Raw genomic sequence first — 20654 nt, forward strand, 5'->3', positions numbered from 1 at the left:
TTGTTGGTCATGCTTCCTGTCGTTCGCATTTTCTTCCCAATTGACATCTGATAAATTTAGATCTCCCGCTACAATCACATTTCTTTCCTTGTCGTTTCCTACATAGCTGATTATCTTATCAAATAATTCTGAATCTGTGTCATTGCTACCCTTTCCTGGTCAGTACACTACAAATATATCAAGTTGCCTGTTATCTTTAGAAATGAGCCTTACACCTAGAATTTCATGTGTCTCATCTTTAACTTTTTCATAGCTTACAAATTCTTCTTTCACCTGAATGAACACTCCCCCTCCCACCATTCCTATCCTATCTCTACGATACACACTCCAGTTTCGTGACAAAATTTCTGCATCCATTTTATCATTTCTCAGCCATGATTCAACTCCTATTACAATATCTGGTAAATATATATATATTAAATTACTCAATTCTATTCCTTTCTTTACAGTACTTCTACAGTTCAACACTAACAATTTTATGTCATCCCTACTTGACTTCCAGATCTCTGTACCCTCATCACCGCTCCCTAGGCCACCCCGTTTCCCTGAATGTACCTCCCTATTACCCCTCCAAACAAATTTCCTAACTTATACTTACCACTGCGGTTTAAGTGAAGGCCATCTGAGCGCAGATCCCTATCTCTACCCACCCATTAGGACTAGTAATTTCACTCCCACTTTCACACATACCCACTCCATAGTCTCATTTAAATCCCCAATCACCCTCCAGTCAGTATCCCTCCTACACAGAATTCCACTAATAACAATCTCCGTTCTTAAACTTCACATCCCACTCAGATGAGCCAGTGTCAGACCTAAGACGAAACGCTGGTTAATAGAGCAAACGCCTGAAAAAACCTTATATCTGATCTGTTTATTGACATGCTCTATTGGCGGAAAAATATCTAATTCCCTCCTTGGGAACTTAGAATTTCCATTCGGAATTGCTAGGCAGGCAATAATTCCTTTGTGGAGTTATCTCCCGTATGCAGTTATCAGACTGTGTCTTGTATATAGGGCTTCTGATAAGTTCACCTGCGGTCGGTAGATGCAGAGTGGGTTGTTGCCCATATGCTCAGTACTCTGACCGGCCAACCGAGCAGAGGAAAGTTGGCCACGGCTCTACCGTGGCTATATGCCTCTGCATTCGTGAGACGGGCCTGGGGCACAATGCCGGACTTCACGCCTGGTCCCACCCGTCGGCTGGCCCGAGAATGGTTTTCCGTGGTTTTCCATTCTCCTGCACTAAGGCGAATGCCGGGACAGTTCGTAGTATAGGCCATGGCCGCCTACCTTCTCCGCACATCTCCTTCACCGTAACAAATCTCCCGGCCTGAGAGACTTCGTCACTGTCTAATAGACCCGCCTCCCCCTTCATGGGAGGAATGAAAACGTTTAGTAGTAGTAGTAGTTCATCTGCATATACCTAGCGTCAGTGGGTAGGGTCTGACAACATCCCACTCTGATGAGTCTAGTGTCAGACCTAAGACGAAACGCTGGTAAATAGAGCAAACGCTTGAAAAAAACCTTACATCTGATCTGTCTGCTAACTCACGCTGGACAGGACTAATAGGCCGCTCACGTGCTGCTGGAGCCTCTTACTGGAACGGGAACTCTGCTGACTAAGCCTCTTCTGCAGGGCTTTTAAGGATTAATGCTTCTCCACTGAGGTTGGAAACTTCCAAACCCCACATCTGACATGAAAAATTTTCTTTCTGTCATGACAGACAGGTGTTGGACTTCGTAGGAGGTTGGTAGGTTGGTTAGTTTTTTTTTTTTTTTTTATTATTATTATTATTGATATATACAGTCGTATCAGCACACACGTTTTTAAAACATAACCGGTTTTCGGACACTAAGGTCCATCATCAGTGTTAATATTTAAATTTAATTTCACATAAGTGTGTCGTCAAAATGAGTTAAAAATGAGTTTAAATTTGTAGCCCTGTTGACATCAACTGTAAAATGAGAAAAAAGAAACCAAGTGTTAAAATTATGAAATCAATACATGTAAACTTACAATGTTGTTGTAAAAATTATGGACATACCATGTTAAGGCTGGCTTTCCTTCGTGCTCAGGCTGTTGGTCGAGTACTAACAAGCGTTCAGCTTTAACTACGGAACCGCACTGCAAGCACATGATGTTACGTCACCTCAAGGTTACGTAGTGAGCACCTGATGTTTACGTCAACTCAAGATTGTAAACAAGATGTTGCTTGCGGCTGTTTCATTTAAAATTTTATCTGGTTCCCTAGTCTGTGCTAAAAATATCTCAATGTTTTCACGTGTATTTAATTCAAATCCATAATTACCTTTAAAAATTAACTTCATGTCCTTTTCGATCCCTAAAAAGCTATGGTTATTGTTATAAATGTGTTCCGCAAAAGCTGAATACTTGTTGTACTTTATTGCCTTAAAATGTTCTTGATATCTTTGATTTAAGGTTCGCCCGGTTCTACCTATATAAAACTTTTTACAGTCGTTACAAGTGAGCCTGTATACTCCCGAATTAGTATATATATCTTTTTTATTGACACTGTGTGCATTATATATATGTTCTGATATTTTATTTCTGGTTCGGAAAGCTGTTTTTAGTTGAAATTTCTTAAATATATTCGCGATTTTAAAAACTTGACTTCCAAAATATGTAAATGTCACAAATTTATTATGTTCATGGATTTTCTTTCTTTTCTCATGGTTTTTCTTTTTTTCTCCATTTTCTTTCTTACGTATAATATTGTCTATCATTTCTGGGTTGTAGCCATTTGCTTTAGCAATTTGTTTTATTATTCTAATTTCTTTCAGTTTGTTTTCATTACTCAAGGGAAGTTTTAGTAATCTACTAATGTAGCTGTTGTAAGCTGATTGTTTGTGGGTTCCTGGGTGGTTGGAATCTTTATTGATGGTAGTGATGGCCTGTGTGGGTTTCCTAAAAATATCGAAATCTATCCTATTGTTGGTTTTTGTTAATGTGAGGTCCAAAAAATTTAACTTTTTATCGATTTCTTTCTCCATAGTGAATTTAATGTTGCTGTCAAGCAAATTCAAACAACCCAGAAATGTTTCGGGAGTAATGAGGTCTCCATTTAAAAATACCACCGTGTCGTCAACAAAACGGACCCATAATTTTATTTCTTTCTGATATGTGTTCAAAATGGTTTTCTCAAGATTATTTAAATAAATATTGGCTAAGAAACCGGATAGTGGGCTGCCCATTGGTAAACCTGTGTTTTGCTGGTAGTACTTCCCGTTGAATGTAAAGTAATTATTTTCTAATATTAGAGTTAATAAGTTTATCGTTTCATTAATTTCTATGTGACTTAGTCTATCTTGATTCTTTAAGTTTTCTTCTATTAAGTTTATGGTCTCTTTAATAGGAATATTGGAATACATGTTGGTCACGTCATATGATACCATTACAGTTTCTTCGTTTATTTCTGTTGATTGTATTTTGGAAATAGCTTCCAGAGAATTCGATATTGAATTACTATTTTCTAGTGTAATGTGGTTTTGTAAGTGTTTAAGTAAATATTTTGATAATTGAAATGTGGGACTGTTACGACAATTAATTATAGGTCTAACAGGGTAATTCTCTTTGTGAATTTTTGGGAGAGACTTTAAAGTTGGGCATCTTGGGTTCATCAGGACTAATTTTTGTTTCTCTTTTTCATTTATTATGAACTGTGTGTCCTTTAGAGTTTCTTTTATTTTTGTGTTTAAGTTCTTGGTGGGGTCCTTCTTTATTTCCTTTATGCCATTTGTTTCTATGAAATCAATTGTTTTTTGGATGTAGTCGTCTTTATTTATGATGACTATGACGTTACCCTTATCTGCTTTAGTTTCAATCAAGTTATTATTTTTGATTTTAGTTTTTAGATTAGTTATTACTTTTTGTTGTGTACTACTTTCTTTATTTTCTGTAATAGGTTTGTTTTTGATGTTTTCAATTTGATTTGCTACTAAGTGTCTTACAGTTTCTTTTTTATTGTCAGGGACTTTTTGGATAGCTGATTCAGTTTCTGTTATTAATTCACTATGGAGAAAGAAATCGATAAAAAGTTAAATTTTTTGGACCTCACATTAACAAAAACCAACAATAGGATAGATTTCGATATTTTTAGGAAACCCACACAGGCCATCACTACCATCAATAAAGATTCCAACCACCCAGGAACCCACAAACAATCAGCTTACAACAGCTACATTAGTAGATTACTAAAACTTCCCTTGAGTAATGAAAACAAACTGAAAGAAATTAGAATAATAAAACAAATTGCTAAAGCAAATGGCTACAACCCAGAAATGATAGACAATATTATACGTAAGAAAGAAAATGGAGAAAAAAAGAAAAACCATGAGAAAAGAAAGAAAATCCATGAACATAATAAATTTGTGACATTTACATATTTTGGAAGTCAAGTTTTTAAAATCGCGAATATATTTAAGAAATTTCAACTAAAAACAGCTTTCCGAACCAGAAATAAAATATCAGAACATATATATAATGCACACAGTGTCAATAAAAAAGATAACGACTGTAAAAAGTTTTATATAGGTAGAACCGGGCGAACCTTAAATCAAAGATATCAAGAACATTTTAAGGCAATAAAGTACAACAAGTATTCAGCTTTTGCGGAACACATTTATAACAATAACCATAGCTTTTTAGGGATCGAAAAGGACATGAAGTTAATTTTTAAAGGTAATTACGGATTTGAATTAAATACACGTGAAAACATTGAGATATTTTTAGCACAGACTAGGGAACCAGATAAAATTTTAAATGAAACAGCCGCAAGCAACATCTTGTTTACAATCTTGAGTTGACGTAAACATCAGGTGCTCACTACGTAACCTTGAGGTGACGTAACATCATGTGCTTGCAGTGCGGTTCCGTAGTTAAAGCTGAACGCTTGTTAGTACTCGACCAACAGCCTGAGCACGAAGGAAAGCCAGCCTTAACATGGTATGTCCATAATTTTTACAACAACATTGTAAGTTTACATGTATTGATTTCATAATTTTAACACTTGGTTTCTTTTTTCTCATTTTACAGTTGATGTCAACAGGGCTACAAATTTAAACTCATTTTTAACTCATTTTGACGACACACTTATGTGAAATTAAATTTAAATATTAACACTGATGATGGACCTTAGTGTCCGAAAACCGGTTATGTTTTAAAAACGTGTGTGCTGATACGACTGTATATATCAATAATAATAATAATAAAAAAAAAAAAAAAATAATTATATCAGCACTGTCAAAATGGCTTTGATATTTTATAATGATTATAATAGGTTGGTTAGTACTTGATTGGATTGTTCCCGAGCGGTTGGAACGAGTTGGTTAGGAATCTCCAACTAGGTGAGGAGGAGAAGAAGGATAAGAAGATGCTGCCGCTCCCTTGAGAATTTTTTTTTTTGCTAGTTGCTTTACGTCGCACCGACACAGATAAGTCTTATGGCGACGAAGGGACAAGGAAGGGCTAGGAGTGGGAAGGAAGCGGCCGTGGCCTTGATTAAGGTACAGTCCCAGTATTTGCCTGGTGTGAAAATGGGAAATCACGGAAAACCATTTTCAGGGCTGCCGACATGGGATTCGAACCTACTATCTCCTGAATACTGGATACTGGCCGCACTTAAGCGACTGCAGCTATCGAGCTCGGTTTGAGAAGACTTAATATATGTAAAATATGTACAGAGAAGTCAGACTCTTAAGTGACATTCTTGAGTAGAAGCCGTCTAGGCGAGTCTAAGTGCTACACGTCGAAGTCAATGAAATGCTTGCGCAATCATCTTGTCGACCGACAAGGATACATTTGGCACCTGCTCCGGCGATTTAGTAACAGAAGGCCTCGGGGTAGGACTGCGTAAGCTTATATAGACCTCTGAGCCCCACCCAATGTTCTCGAAGCTCATGGAAATGTTCTATGGAATGTCGTCATAGAACATTCTCCCATGTTACAGGCTCTGCCAATCAGAGGCCTGAAAATCCTGTAATCTTCCGCTGTGACTTGGCCAGCCTGACTGGCCTGACCTATGTCCTGTGTACACTGAATCATCTTGTGATTCTTACCGTAAGCCTTGTGACAGACTTCTTTCTCAAGATTCTGAAATTCAGCTTTTCAACCCTATTACCATACTGTATTACAGTTCTATATGAATAAATATAATTCCCTTACTTCTATACTGTATTTTACACAATGAATCCCAGCTCCTTACGCTAGTTAACTCTAATATATCAGGTCATAGCAGTCCCTCCTACTTCCCTACGGGTTGATCCTCAGAGGAAGCTGCCGTCCTGAATTTGTATCCCGGGGAATACACGACATTTTGTTAGCATCTTACTGCAGTATATACAGGTTGCCATTATGTCAGAGTACCTAAAACTATTATTTGGAATTTTAGGAAAATATTCTCCAAGATATAAATTTGTAAGTATAAACAAATACTTGGATAACAGCTCACGATGTCTCAGACCCAAGAGCATCATTCTTAAATATATACATGACTTTAGATTTATAGTAGAGCAATTGGTGGTCATGATTGTTAAGGTGTGGAAGTCTATATAGTCTGACACCGTAGTTAGCATGTTTGAGTTCTGTTGATCGGAAAAAAATTACAATCAGGATGTAGGGGAGGTGGTAGAACACAATTACATACCTGCCAACTTTTGAAAAGGGCTATCAGTAAAACTCACGCGCGACAAAAAACCTAACAATCTTCCACATACCCCGGCTTGACGAAAATAATACTTCTGGGCTACAAATTACAATAATTCATGCTTTAAACAGGATACTTCAATGAAATCATATCTACTTACATCATAGGCCAATGATTTGTAGATGAACATAACAATCAAGAAGAAATCCATGTTAAACAGCAGCATGCATGGTGAACAGTAGTTTGGAGCATACACGACAGGACTTCCTTGATAAATTAAGCAGATATGCGATCATTGAAAAAGGCTTTACACAATAAAACTTGTTCAACGTAACACAGGCAAGAAATAATATAATACACACTGCAAATCACACGCCAGTTCGACATTAAAATCACAGTTATGACCTTTTCAGCTTCCTGCAAAAAGTCTTGAGAAAATATTTTGTCACAACAGGAACCAGAACTCCTGGTCCTCAAAATAGAAATAGACTCCAGAGATTCATTGGACTTGGATGATCTGAACTCTGTTCTAATTTTTCTTCACAAGGCTGAAAACACGTTCACATTCTGCATTGGGTATGGTGAGAATAGAAAGCATTACTATTGAAATTTGGTTATACTTAAAAGTCCATCGGCTCAACGAATTCTTGATATTTATGCCAAACTGGAATCACTTGCATCTTGATTTGCTGCCGAAGTGTCATCAACCTGAAGAGCTGTGGAGTTCCTCTGAAGCTCATTCATCACCTCATGTGTAGTTTCATTCTCTTCCTTGCATAACATGATAGGAAACTTTTCCAAGATAAAAATAATGGAATAAAACTGTGCATCTTCAATGTTGTCTAACCTACCAACTTAAGCATGCTTCAACATAAATCAAATCAAAATCAAATCAAAATCTCTTTATTTGCAAATGAGGTGTCTACCTCGGTGGCAAATGGTACACTAAAATACATTATTGTCAAGCACTAAATATTAAATTAACAAGAGAAGAAAATTTTTCCTATAATACAATATTATACAATTTACGCTAACAATGTTTTCTATTAAACACACAGCTCATCCTTAATAAATTTATATTGTTTACAAAATTCTAATTATAATATCTCCTGTACTACTTACAAATATAGTCAACTGATATACAGTATGTGGAATTGCTTCAAATGATACTATAAAACTGGTATAACATTAATATTTACATTGGATTTATTTATTTACTTTTTTTTTTTTACCCGTTCTGGATCCTAAGTAGCATAACGACCTGCTGCGTCTTAACCAGAGCCCCTTTTGCCACCACTTTTCAGAGTTCCTGAAGGGCCTTCACAGCTACCGTAGCGGTCCCAGGGCCCTCGAAGTCCCCACTGTACTTCACCCCTACAGGCAGTCCCCTACTTTGGCTGTCCAAACTCCTTAGACCAGGGGATGGAATTAATTTATTCACACACATTTTTTTTTTATTTACAATAACCTGCACCGGTCGAATGCCCTCTAACACTTCATTTATTTTCTCTGTTGCTGTTTATTCTCTTCTTGAATATCTGTACAGATTTTGGAAAAGGATCAAACACTACCCCTGGTAAACTGTTCCACTCCTTCACACCCTTCCCAATGAATGAAAATTTACCCCAATCGCTTCTGCTAAAATTCCTTCTAATTTTATATTTGTGGTCAGTCCTGCCGATATAATTATTTTCCAACTGAAGCCTCTCACGGATATCTCCCCATGCTTCTTCTCCTGTATAGGCTCTATATAATCCTGTAAGTCTAGTTTTCTCCCTTCTCTTACTTAAAGTTTCCCACCCAAGTTCCTTTAACATTTCTGATACACTACTCTTTCTCCTGAAATCCCCTGTTACAAATCTTGCTGCTTTCCTCTGCACACTATCTATTTCTTTTATTAGGTATTCTTGGTGAGGATCCCAAACACTGTTTGCATATTCCAATAATGGACGAACCATACTCAAGTAACTTTTTTCTTTTAATTCTTTGTTGCATCCTTTAAGTAGCCTCATTATGACATGTAATGATCTGTATGCTTTCCCAACAATGTCATCAATATGACCCTTCCAGTGCAAATTACTTTCAAATCTCACACCTAAGTATTTGCACTTGCCATCTTTTGGGATAACTACCTCATCCAAAGTATATTCAAATTCAGTTTTAAAGCTCCTGTTTGTAAAAGTTGTAACAGTTGATTTGCCTCCATTAACCTTCATATTATTTTCTTCAACCCATTGTTGGATACTTTCAAGGTCCCTTTGTAATTCTGAACAATCCTCAATGTTGTTTATTTCTCTATAAACAATTATGTCATCTGCATACAATCTTATTTTTGATGTTATATTGTTCCCTAAATCATTTGCGTATATTAAGAAAAGTAACGGACCGATTATACTACCCTGTGCAATTCCCTTCCAAACTTTCTCTTCCTGCGATACATTATTTCCTACTTTGACTTTCTGAACCCTTGAATTTAGAAATGCTTTTATCCAACGTGTAACCCTTACGTCCAATCCTATTCCCTCCAATTTCTTTAATAATATTCCATGTTCCACTCTATCAAAGGCTTTGGAAAGATCTATGGCTATGCAATCTAACTGACCTCCTGAATCCAACTGATCTGATATGTCCTGCTGAAATCCCACCAGTTGTGCCTCACAAGAAAATTTCTTTCTAAATCCATACTGGCTCCTCATGAACCAATTTTTATCATCACATATCCCTCTGATGTACTTCGATATTAAACTCTCCAGAATTTTACAAACTATACTGGTCAGGCTGATTGGTCTGTAGTTCTCTGGTTTCCTTTTATCACCCTTTCCTTTATAAATTGGTATTATTATAGATTCCTTCCATTCCTTTGGTATTACACTATTATTTATGACATAGTCAAAGAGAAATTTTAAATAAGGCACTATGTACCACCCCATTGTCTTTAATACCTCCCCAGTAATTTGATCACTTCCTGCAGCTTTTCCTTGCTGAAGCAGTTGGATTTCTCTGAAAATATCTTCGTTTGTGAATGAGAAGCTTCTTGTTTCCCTCTGTCTGTCTCCCTCTCTATCTTCTGTTTCGGTTTCCAACTCTTGACAATCATCTACTGAATCTCTAAATTCCCTACTAAATAGGTTTGCTTTCTCAGTATCTGTTAAATAGTGTTCACCCCCTTCTCCCACCATTGTAGGAATTTGGACCCCTTTTCCTTTTTGATTCCTGATATATGAATACAGCTTTTTCCATTTCCCTTTGTGGTCATTACCCTCTTGAAGTATACCATTCATATAATTCTCTTTTGCTTCCTTTTTCACTCTATTCAGTTCCCTCATTAGCTGTTTTCTAGTTTCTCCACTCTCCCTACCCTCTTTGATTTTCCTGTTTACTATTCTACATTTTCTTTTTAATTTTCTTATTTCCCTTGTATAATAAACAGGGTCTGAGGTCATTTTACCCTTCTTAACAGGTACAAATCTCTTCTCTCCTTCCCAAATAATTCCTTTAAATTTAGCCCAAAGTGTATCCACGTTACTCCCTTCACTTATCCAACAACTGAATTGTGATTTAAGGTAAGTCCCAAATTCATCAACTTTAGTATTTCTGTACAATTTCTTGTCTTGTGTGACCCTCTTATTAAGCCTTTTTGGTACGAGTCCTACATCCATTACTACAGACTTATGGTCTCCTATTCCTTCAATTACCTCAGTTTTATCAACAATTTCCCATGGTTTAACCAAGAATACATCTAGTAAGTTATTGAGACGAGTCGGTTCTTGTACTACTTGTGTAAATCCTCCCTCCCAAGTTAACTTATTTGCCAGTTTCTGTTCATGGGCTTCACTTGCAGCTCCTTTCCATTCAACTTCAGGCAAATTTAGATCTCCCCCAATTATTACCATATCATTATTATTGTTTTTATGAGTATAATCTATTATTTTTTCAAAGATTTCCATGTCTCCTTCCTCTCTTCCAGGCCTGTATGTTCCTATAATTCCCACCTCCTTCATATTATCACAAACTAATTTTATCCCTAATATTTCATCCCTTTCATCGGTAAACCATTCATGTGAACAGTAATTTTCCTTCACCAGAATAAACACCCCCCCTCCCTTTTTATCTCCTCGGTCTCTACGATAGACTGTGTACCCTTCTGGAAATACTTCTCTATTACCCACCCCTTCTTTCAACCACGATTCCACTCCTATCACCACATCAGTCTCATAAGATTCCATCAATGTACCGAATTTTAATTGTTTATTTACTACACTTTGACAGTTTACCAAGAGCAATCTCAGACCCCCTTCCTCCCTAAAACTAGACTGTTGCAATTGGGTAACTTGAAATTCCTTACTATCCTGAGTTTCTTTTTCTAGTTGACTGAGCCAGCTTGAAGTACAGCTGGCTCTTTCTACTAGTTTTCCTGGTCAGTATTATAACTCAAGGGAGTTGCCTGTTTTACAGTACATATCTTAAGATTAATAAAATCTAGAACAATATTTGCTATCTTTCGTTTACCTGAATTGTTTAGATGGAGGCCATGTTTTGTATAACAGTATCTCTCAAAACTGCTGCATTCAATAACCTGAGTATTCCGAAAATGTTTACAAATTTTAACAATATCTGTATTGACCTTGTCCACTTCAATGTTCACACACGAGTCTCTACTCAAATCATGCCTGTGGGGCACGTTCACTACAAAAACGTTAGTGTGGGTCAGCTTCCCTAGTGTATGTTTAAGTTGTGATCTTACATTCTTGGCGTCGTCGCGAGCTACGTCGTTCGTCCCACCGATGATAAGCACTGCATCGCCGCTCCCGAAGTTCCTAGTTGCTGCTTCTACGTTTTCCACAACACTGCTGATAGAAGCTCCTGGATATATTTCTCCGGTTGCTGCTATATTCTCGTCGTTAATAACTCCCGCAATTCCCCTTCCTTGGCTATCACCAAACACAGCTACCTTCGCTGATTTAGGCCTAACTGGGTCTTGAATCTGAATTCTAGGCCTAAATTTTAAACTCGGCACGGCAACGGATCGCGATGATTTGGTTTCACGCGCGCGATCACTTTCTTCCAGGATTAGATTATTTAGGGCAGAAAACCTATTTCTAATGTTTATTTCCGGAAATTCAGTTGTAGATTTCTTCTTAGCCGGCCATCCACGAACTACTTGACACCACGTGCTCGAGTTTGTTACTTGTACCGGTATATCACTCGAAGAATGGTCAGTCCCAAATTCTAGCGATCGCAGTCTTTCTTTTAATTCTTGATTTTCAACTTTAAGAGTCTCATTGTCCTTTTTTAGAATGTTTATAATTTCTAATGCACTTTTATATTCCTCATCGACTGTTTTCGGTGCTTCGTCAACGCCGTCCCCAACAACAACATTCCGAACACACTGCTCACAAATCCAGTCAACATTTTCATTAGTTTTTACGTCTCTAGGGCAATTTCCGCACTTATAATGCCACCATCGATCACATGAATCACACAACATTCCATTTTTCACTAATTTTCGACATTTTCCGCACTTTTCGTCACATTTTACGGTTAATTTACTCGGAGAATAAAACACTACGTCGTCATTACCGGGCGCCATTTTGGAAAAATAATCATCCTTGAGTGGAAACTCGATGATGTAGTCACAGGCAGTACAAAAGTAGTTACTCACTGATGAAAAGAAAAGGGATTTATCTGTATCCTGGAGATCATTCACTATGTTTGAAGTCTGAATGCCAAGAACTAACTCATCATCACTTAAATTGTTTCTTCCACCACGTGCAATGTTAATATAACAACCACATACCGTACAAAAGGCAAATTTTTTCCCTTCACTGAATTTAGTATGCACGGAAAATCAACAGAATATGATTCTTCAAATGTCTGGAAGTACTGTTTCTCATTGGTTTTATTCATGATAATCTACAATAAGAATGTAGTGTATGAAAATGTCCGAGAACAAATGTCTTTATATGTACTGAATATCGAAATGAACCTGGATCCTTGAATGTCACATAAAATTAAAACATAAACACTCAAGGCAGTCAAACACTTCATTAAAACATGTCAGAGCACACAAAGTCTTAAACCATTAAATGAACACGACCTCAACCTCGTGAACAAAGAATATGCACACGGTAAAAAGCATACACACACGTGGAACGAATGTAATTCTTCTTCTTCTTCTCCTTTATAATTTAAAGGGCTTCGCTAATCACGGTATACCCAGTCACTGGAACGAATGTAATTAGTCCAACGAATACAGGAAACTGCGAAGCATGAAGTTATAACACAAAAACTCGACCACTCATTAAAATATGTCGAACTTAAAAGGCCAAAACTTTCAAGGAACGCCAACTTCGTGAACAAAGAACAACACTCACGTGGTCAAAGGATATAGGTTAAATCACAACAAGCGAACAGAGCGGAACAAATAATTTTTGGAGCAGAGCCCGTCGACATCCAAGATTCACACCAAAGAGGATTCACACGGAATAACTGTTATCCCGGCTTTAAATGCAATTCCAATAACGACACAAACATCACACCGTTAAAAATACCAATCATATTAAAGAATGAGTTATCGACTATCGTGGACTTGCCTTCGACCTAGATCGAGTGTGCTTCGATCTATGCAAACAATTGATTGTACGGAAGTGGAGCGATTATCGAATGTTAACGTTTCAAATTTTTGTCTGTGAAGTCGTAAAATGACACCGTCCATCAGTAAAACCGTAAAATGTTACAATTTCCGTAAATTTTACGGATGAACCGTAAAAGTTGGCAGGTATGCAATTACTAATCACTAGATTGCGTGCCAAAATTCTGGATTAAACTTCAAACCGCTCTGCAGAGCTCTTAGGGGTTCAGTGCATATGGTGCCGTTAATAGTGATCTGTCCGGCGGATGGAGATGTAAAGCTTTGACCAAACCCCTTGGTGTTATTCAAGAGGAGTGCGCTATGCGCAACACCAGGTTTCACGCTCTCCCTACCTCCTCCTCCTCCTCATCATCATCATCATCTCTCACATAGAAAGATCTGCAGCAGGCGAGCCAAACATATTCTCGGACACTCCCAGTGCTAAAAGCCACATGATAAATAAATAATTTCATAGTATAACAATCATTAAAAACTGTGCAACACAAACAATATGTCATATCTGATGCAGAAAGGGCAGCCAGGTCAGCCAGAATGAAGAGGTTTTGGGAAAGGAAGAAGATGATGCAAGCTAAATCTTCAGTTAATTCTTTGTTAACGTAAATGTATTTGGGTTTGATTTAAGTGCTCCAATGTGGGCGTAAACTATGTAAATAAATAACAATCAACAGAATTATACTGATTTGAATAAAGATTTCTCCTCTTGAAAAATCGTACAATGAATTAAATTCAATGACAATTTTAAACTCACATATATAATCAATAAAATAATACAATTTTAATTAAGAAATTCATGTTTAATTCAATGGCGCAACTCCATAATTGTAATACAAAATTGTTTTCACAAACAAAATGTAATATTTGTTAATCGAGACAAATTAAACTAGTGTAGGATAATACAGTGCATTTTCTCCGACATTATGAAAGTGGATATTTCCAAAATATAACAGTCTAAGGACTGTGCATATCTGAGCCATCTTAAAAGAAAATAAAAGCTTGGTACACAATATAATACTGAGATATCGCACCATTTGGAAGGAAAATAAGCAATGAAAGGTTTGTTTTAGTGTTCACTATGATGACTTTACATTTCATTCTTAATTCTTATAAAATTAAATTATCTATTTACATTCATTAAGAACCTGAAATGTTACCGGCACACATAGGTGAAATAATGTAAATGGAAAGTGAATGACCTTATACTCCGCACGGCTCTACTACTAAATTGACGTTTTGGCAGATTTTGGCTCTGCCTGGTGGTTATGTGCTGAAGCATAGACATCCAACCAATCCCAAGCTGCTATTCATATCGATTTATATCGACGGAGCACAATCTCGAAACCTAGTTGCCAACTCTAATATTTACATTCACCGTGTGGTTAATCTATCACCCTCAGTGTGTATGGTATTTGGTACGGTTCACGATCTTTTGCATTTTCCTTCAGTATTTAGTGTGTTTTTCATATTGTTGGGGATTCTAGAGACTCTGAGATCAGTGGAGCGTTCCCTTTGTAGCCATAACCTCCTTCCTATGGCAGCCAATAGTGGAGGGTGATGTGTTATTTCCTCGTTCTCTTTTATTCTTAATAATATATTCTCTTATTAGTGTCAGATGATGTTAGTAAGTGTAGTTTTTGTGAATTTGTTTTCAATCCATATTCATTAGTTTTTCTGAGCACGGTATTACATTTTACAGGGGCTGTTTTCCGCGGTCGTATTGCGTTGGCAACAGAGGAAAAGCGATGCTCATTTGTTTTGTGAAACTTCAATTTAGTAGTAAGACCGCATGGAGTATAAGATGCTTCTCTGAAGAAAAGTTTGTTCTTTTTAACATTCAGGTCTCCTACTTCGACAGAAAAGAAAGGGGCTTAAATTATTTTATGTCAGTTTGTTCTGCACTATTCTCCAACCAATTTTAGTATAAGATCTTGGGCCACAGATCCTGTAATGGAAGCAATGAACACGTGCTGTCTTATTTCTGATAGACTTTCTCTATTTGAAACTTTGATAGTAAATGTTACCAATAGTTTGGGATAAAAGTGATAAAAGCAAAGCAAGCTTGGCTGTAGATATCAAGATCATAGCACAGAGACCTCTAGCTTTACATGGAATCTGAGCCAAGGAGAGATATGACACTTCATTTCATAAATCCCATGTGCATTGGGCAGGATTCGAATCACAGCCACCTTAGTGAGAAGCCAGTCAAAATATTATTAGTCTTTTATGTCCCTTGAAGTGTTTCAATGTTACCATAATAAACACAGCAGAGCAAACCTTAATTGTATAGTATTTCCTGAATGGTGTAGTTGCTTTACAGTAAAATACTTTGAAAGGTGAAAAATCTATCCATGCTCTTCCAATTCACATAAAAAATCAAGAGCAAAACTTTCGGAATGTATTCCACGCAAAGAGAGAAGGAAAAACAGTGTACGATGACATTGGTCGTCTGTAATACATCTGAATACGTCTGTAATGCCAAATGGAACACACTGGTCATGTATCAGATGAAGAATTCGTTACCTCCTCCTACCTATACACAGACCTCCACTTGTCTTAATATGGAATGCCAAAAGTGGTCAAAAATGCCTGGTGTAGTGTGTAGTGTCCACAGGCTGCTACATTATGTGCACAGAGAGTTGTTTCATCATCAATTGCAGTGTAATACACCGACAGTCTGTACATGTCCCAAAGGTAAAAGTGCAGGGGGTTAAAGTCAGGAGAGCGTGGTGGCCAACCAAAGGTCTGATAACTCTGCAATTATGCATTTCCAGATCATGTTGTCATACCCATATTTCCTCTCTCAAAATGGAGAAATCATTCCTAAAGTTTTGCTGTTGAATTTTGATATACCCTGCATATATATAAACGTAACTGGACAGAGCTTGTAGTTTTATACGTCAATTGATATTTGAATCATAGTCACAGGATCTCAAATTCTATGTGCAATCTGAACTACAAGGATGTGACTCAATTATAAGAATCTCATGTGTACTGGCCAGGATTCAAATCACTGCCACCTTGGAGGAATCAATTTTGAACAATAGAATATTTCAATACCATACCAAACACAGGATGATAGAGACTCATTACTCAGAAGTTTAATACAATTTAAACCTGAAACTTGAAAACAGTCTTGAAATACATGACAAATTCAAAATATCATACTATAAAGAAACTGTACAAAGTGCCATTCATTGATTTCAAACTCATATTCAGTTTGAACAATAGTTAAAAAATAATTTAAATAATAAATTATACTGTCATTTACATTGATGCTTTCCTATTATACTGTCTTGTTTGATGATCATCACTTGAACTTAACAACAGACATATTACACACCGACATTTGCACACTACATCCACAAACAACTTTTTTCATTAACACTGATATCAACCCTATTTAAGTGCTTCCTGCAGAGACAATGACAAATTCTACTTAGTCATTATGTACTTAAAGTATAACAAAACATAATATTGTACAAAAGAAATAAAATATTCCAATATACAAAAGGTCAGTCGCACAAGCTGGAATTAAAAGAAGAGGAAGAGAGAATGAACCAGGCAGTGAATCAACAAATTTTTCTACATTCTTGCCTAGAAAATCACTGGTACACAAGAAAAATATCAGGAGTGAAATTTACACAAACAGAAAGAGATGAAGTGCAGAGAACCTGCAGACAGAAAACAATTCGCTTTATTACTTTGGAGAAAATATTTGCTGATATTCCTGAGAACAACATAGCCATGAGAGAAAACCGCTTACAAGTCTGAATTCTCTCTGTATCGTCCAAAATTGAAGGTTTTACCTAGAAATTCTGCATTTGTATAGGGTGTACTGTTTTCTTCCTTTTATACATATCTTACAAATGCGTTCTTACCAGGGAGTTGCTGCTCCCCATCTGTTGACTCTACATGCATATGATTCAATGTTGCAAGAAGAACAGCCTGCCTCTATGTGGCATGATCTTCTCTTAAGTATAGCCGAGATCCATTCATATCTGCATTTTTAATATCTGTCTACTCAGGATACTCTACCGTTCTATTCTGGTCAAATCAACAAGTATTTATTCTTATTGAATTGTGCAGGAGTTTCTGAACAAGAGTCACAACTTTTTTTTTTTTTTTTAAATCACAACAGGCAGTTGATATTTGACCTGCTGATATTTTTAACCTTTCTGTGCATTTGCTAGAAATTTTAACAATGCTGCTGCTACTGATTATGATAATGTAAACTGTTGCTGTAAGGAGCCTAATATGAGAAATATTGGGTAAGAATTTCTTAATATGAGGTGCCTTTTTCTTAAATCTTTTACTACAATACGCATAATGGCAGCCGAAAATCATGTAGCTGTTAACCGCAATGGAAATGCAAGGTTTACCAATGGATATGTCGAAGTAATTTCCCAAAAATTATAGGCTGATATATAACAATAACAAAATGGATAAAAAGAGAGCTTGCAAGTCATTCAATGACCAACACTTTTTTCAGAAATCCATTCTTGTTTGAATTTTTTGTGTTCTGACCATCTCTCACAACCTAAAACAGAAGTCAGATTAATGTATGCTACATGCATCTGTCTTCAACCTGTTGCTCAAGGCATTACCCTGGCAAAGACTAAATTCCTACTCTTTATTTCTTTAACAGCATAACAACAAACTGTCCTAATGCAAACTGTGCACCGTCCTCCTGATTTTAGGTAGAAATCAACTTGTTTAATGTAAATGTAAAATTAATACAGACATTGGTCAACAATTACCTTGCAAATGGAAAAGTAAAAATTGAAGCTGGCAACACGCACGAAAGACATAAATGAACCTTAATTTAAAAAAAGGCCTAATGCACTGAAGATGGTTTGATACACAATGTTATTTTAAAACTGCAATAGTTCCTTTGTTAAATTAAATGTAATAAGAATATAAGACAATTCCAAAATACAGAATACCTGAGTATGTGGCTGGCCCATTATGTGGCATGTCTGATTACTGTATTGCTGATGATATTCTGCAAACTTAACATTAACAAGAATCTAACAATAGAATGGTACAAAGTGAATAAGCTACTGAGCAAGTCATAAGTTTAACACAAATATCTCTGGTGTCTGTAATGATGGTTTTAAGGATTCTACTGTAATGACAATTCTGAATGTTTATGCAAACCTTCTATGCCATGATTATGCATTGTAGTTACGGAAAGTCAAACATTAAATACATCGCCAGGCCAAATCAAAATCGTTTGCACAGCCCCAGTTATATCGGCCAGCAATGCACTGATTATAACTCCATTCACTGAGTACCTGAAAAGAGAGAAAAGCAATCAATAGCTATGCGTACCCAAGTAGAATTACGCTATCATGTAACATATACATTCTACTTTTCTTGTTTTGATTTGACTCTCCAAGTGTCTCATCTATACAGATGGGGAATGCCAACTCCCATAGCAACTTAGGAACGTTTGGTTGCTGTAGGAGTGACAACATAGTTCGACACCAACCACAGCAGTTTTGATGTGTCATTTGATTTCAATTTTGGATGTGTTGTTCGGACTTCATCAATGTTTTAAATCTGGATTGTAAATTGATACTGTACCGGTTGGTACACCTATACGCCGCACATTTGAATTTTCCGCCTTAAAGTACTCCTCTACTGCTGAAACTCAGAACTTTGAAACTGAATTAATTCAACCGTTTATCAGAAGATGTCGCTATGTTAATTTCGAATTGTTTTTGTTTACTAATTATCAAGAAGTGTGGACATTCTCTCACAGATGTCTCTACCAAAAACTATGATCATGCACCCTGGTGCGAAGTGAAGGAACTTTTCTTGTATTTTGTATTCATAAGTTTGTTCTTTACTAAATGTTGTTCTTTCATTTGTGGGTTGGCAATATTAATCTTTCTTTCCGCCAGTTTTGAAATTAGCCAATCGTAAATTTCTGTCATTAATTTTCTGCAAATGGCGTCTTTCTTCTCCAATTTTGATGTGTAACTGTAAGCTACCCAATAAACGACTGTGGGCCTGTCTTAATCACTCGTGAAAGGTCTCGAATCTTCTTTATTAGATGTACTGCAGAAATACATGCATAACACCACCATGCCACAGCGGGACGCACTCAAACTGTCGACAGAGGGCGGTGCATCAGTAACTTCCCTCCTAATCACCACAGCACAGCGCCACGATCCTTAAGTCCAGTTAGTGGGGGTAGGCCGTGGATAGTACGGGCATGACTTCCATGTTCCTTCAGATGATTTCTTTGCTCACTGTCGGAGGCAAAACTTCACATGGCCTGATGAAGGCCAATGCAATTTGGCTGAAAGCTTGGCTTTATTATTAATAAATATATATAATGGCTTTAATCCAGTTCATTTATTTCTTTATGTTAAATGATAACCTCCTCGCTAAAAATCTACATGGGAATAGCCTTTCCAAAATCAACTAGACGCAAGAAAATATAAACTATCCTCTGAAATCAGCGATGTATTCTGCCATATCTTGAGGTGTATCACATTCTTCCTTAATTTCAGCGTATAACATTAAAATTAAGAGATCGTTTACTTCAGCCTTAATTTTTAAGGTGTTAACAAGTACCTTTGGCCACCTTATTTACGCATATATTATGAAAACTTGTTATCCTCTTTCGTTTTGAATTTTCTCTAGAGAACAGCAGTCGACGGGTATTACTAAGTATTACCAATCGACGTTAAGAATTTCATATTTAGGTTCCGTATTGAAACAAGATTTACATCAAAGAAAGGTCCTTTCTTTGATGTTTACCAATCGACTCCAACATTGCCTTCGAATGTCGACGATAGAGCTTGCTATTGGACATAGCGAGGAAACGATACCGAAGATGATCGATCGCGTGCACATACCTAACATACCTGGAAATCAAAAATAGGAAGAATTTTTTAAAATTCTTGGATCTCATTACATATATTGCGCTATGGTCTACGAAAAAATGAAATGGCATATGGTTTTTATTGCCGGAAGTGTCCGAGGCCAAGTTTGGCTCGCCAGATATAGGTCTTTTGATTTGACTCCCGTAGGCGACCTGCACATCGTGATGAGGATGAAACGATGATGAAGACATGGACTAGGTAAAAAAAAGGACAGGATATAAGGCAAACATAACTACAGTTACAATGCAAATTGACCATTAAATTTAAAATCACAAACCGAGCTCGATAGCTGCAGTCGCTTAAGTGCGGCCAGTATCCAGTGTTCGGGAGATGGTGGGTTCAAACCCCACTGTCAGCAGCCCTGAAGATGGTTTTCCGTGGTTTCCCGTTTTCACACCAGGCAAATGCTGGGGCTGTACCTTAATTAAGGCCACGGCTGCTTCC

General features: G+C 36.9%; 1 protein-coding gene across 4 annotated transcripts in view; it reads right to left on the reverse strand.

Moving 5' to 3' along the window:
• Positions 1–18471: 18471 nt before the first annotated feature.
• The window catches only part of ThrRS (threonine--tRNA ligase), a 250000-nt gene continuing 247817 nt past the window's right edge, over positions 18472–20654 (reverse strand). For all 4 annotated transcript variants that reach the window (XM_067146758.2, XM_067146755.2, XM_067146757.2 and 1 more), the window contains one exon: positions 18472–18608. The gene's annotated coding sequence lies outside the window, so the exon portion shown is untranslated. The remainder of the gene's footprint in view (positions 18609–20654) is intronic.

Source organism: Anabrus simplex, chromosome 5, assembly GCF_040414725.1.
Source record: "Anabrus simplex isolate iqAnaSimp1 chromosome 5, ASM4041472v1, whole genome shotgun sequence".
NCBI classification, from domain to species: domain Eukaryota; kingdom Metazoa; phylum Arthropoda; class Insecta; order Orthoptera; family Tettigoniidae; genus Anabrus; species Anabrus simplex.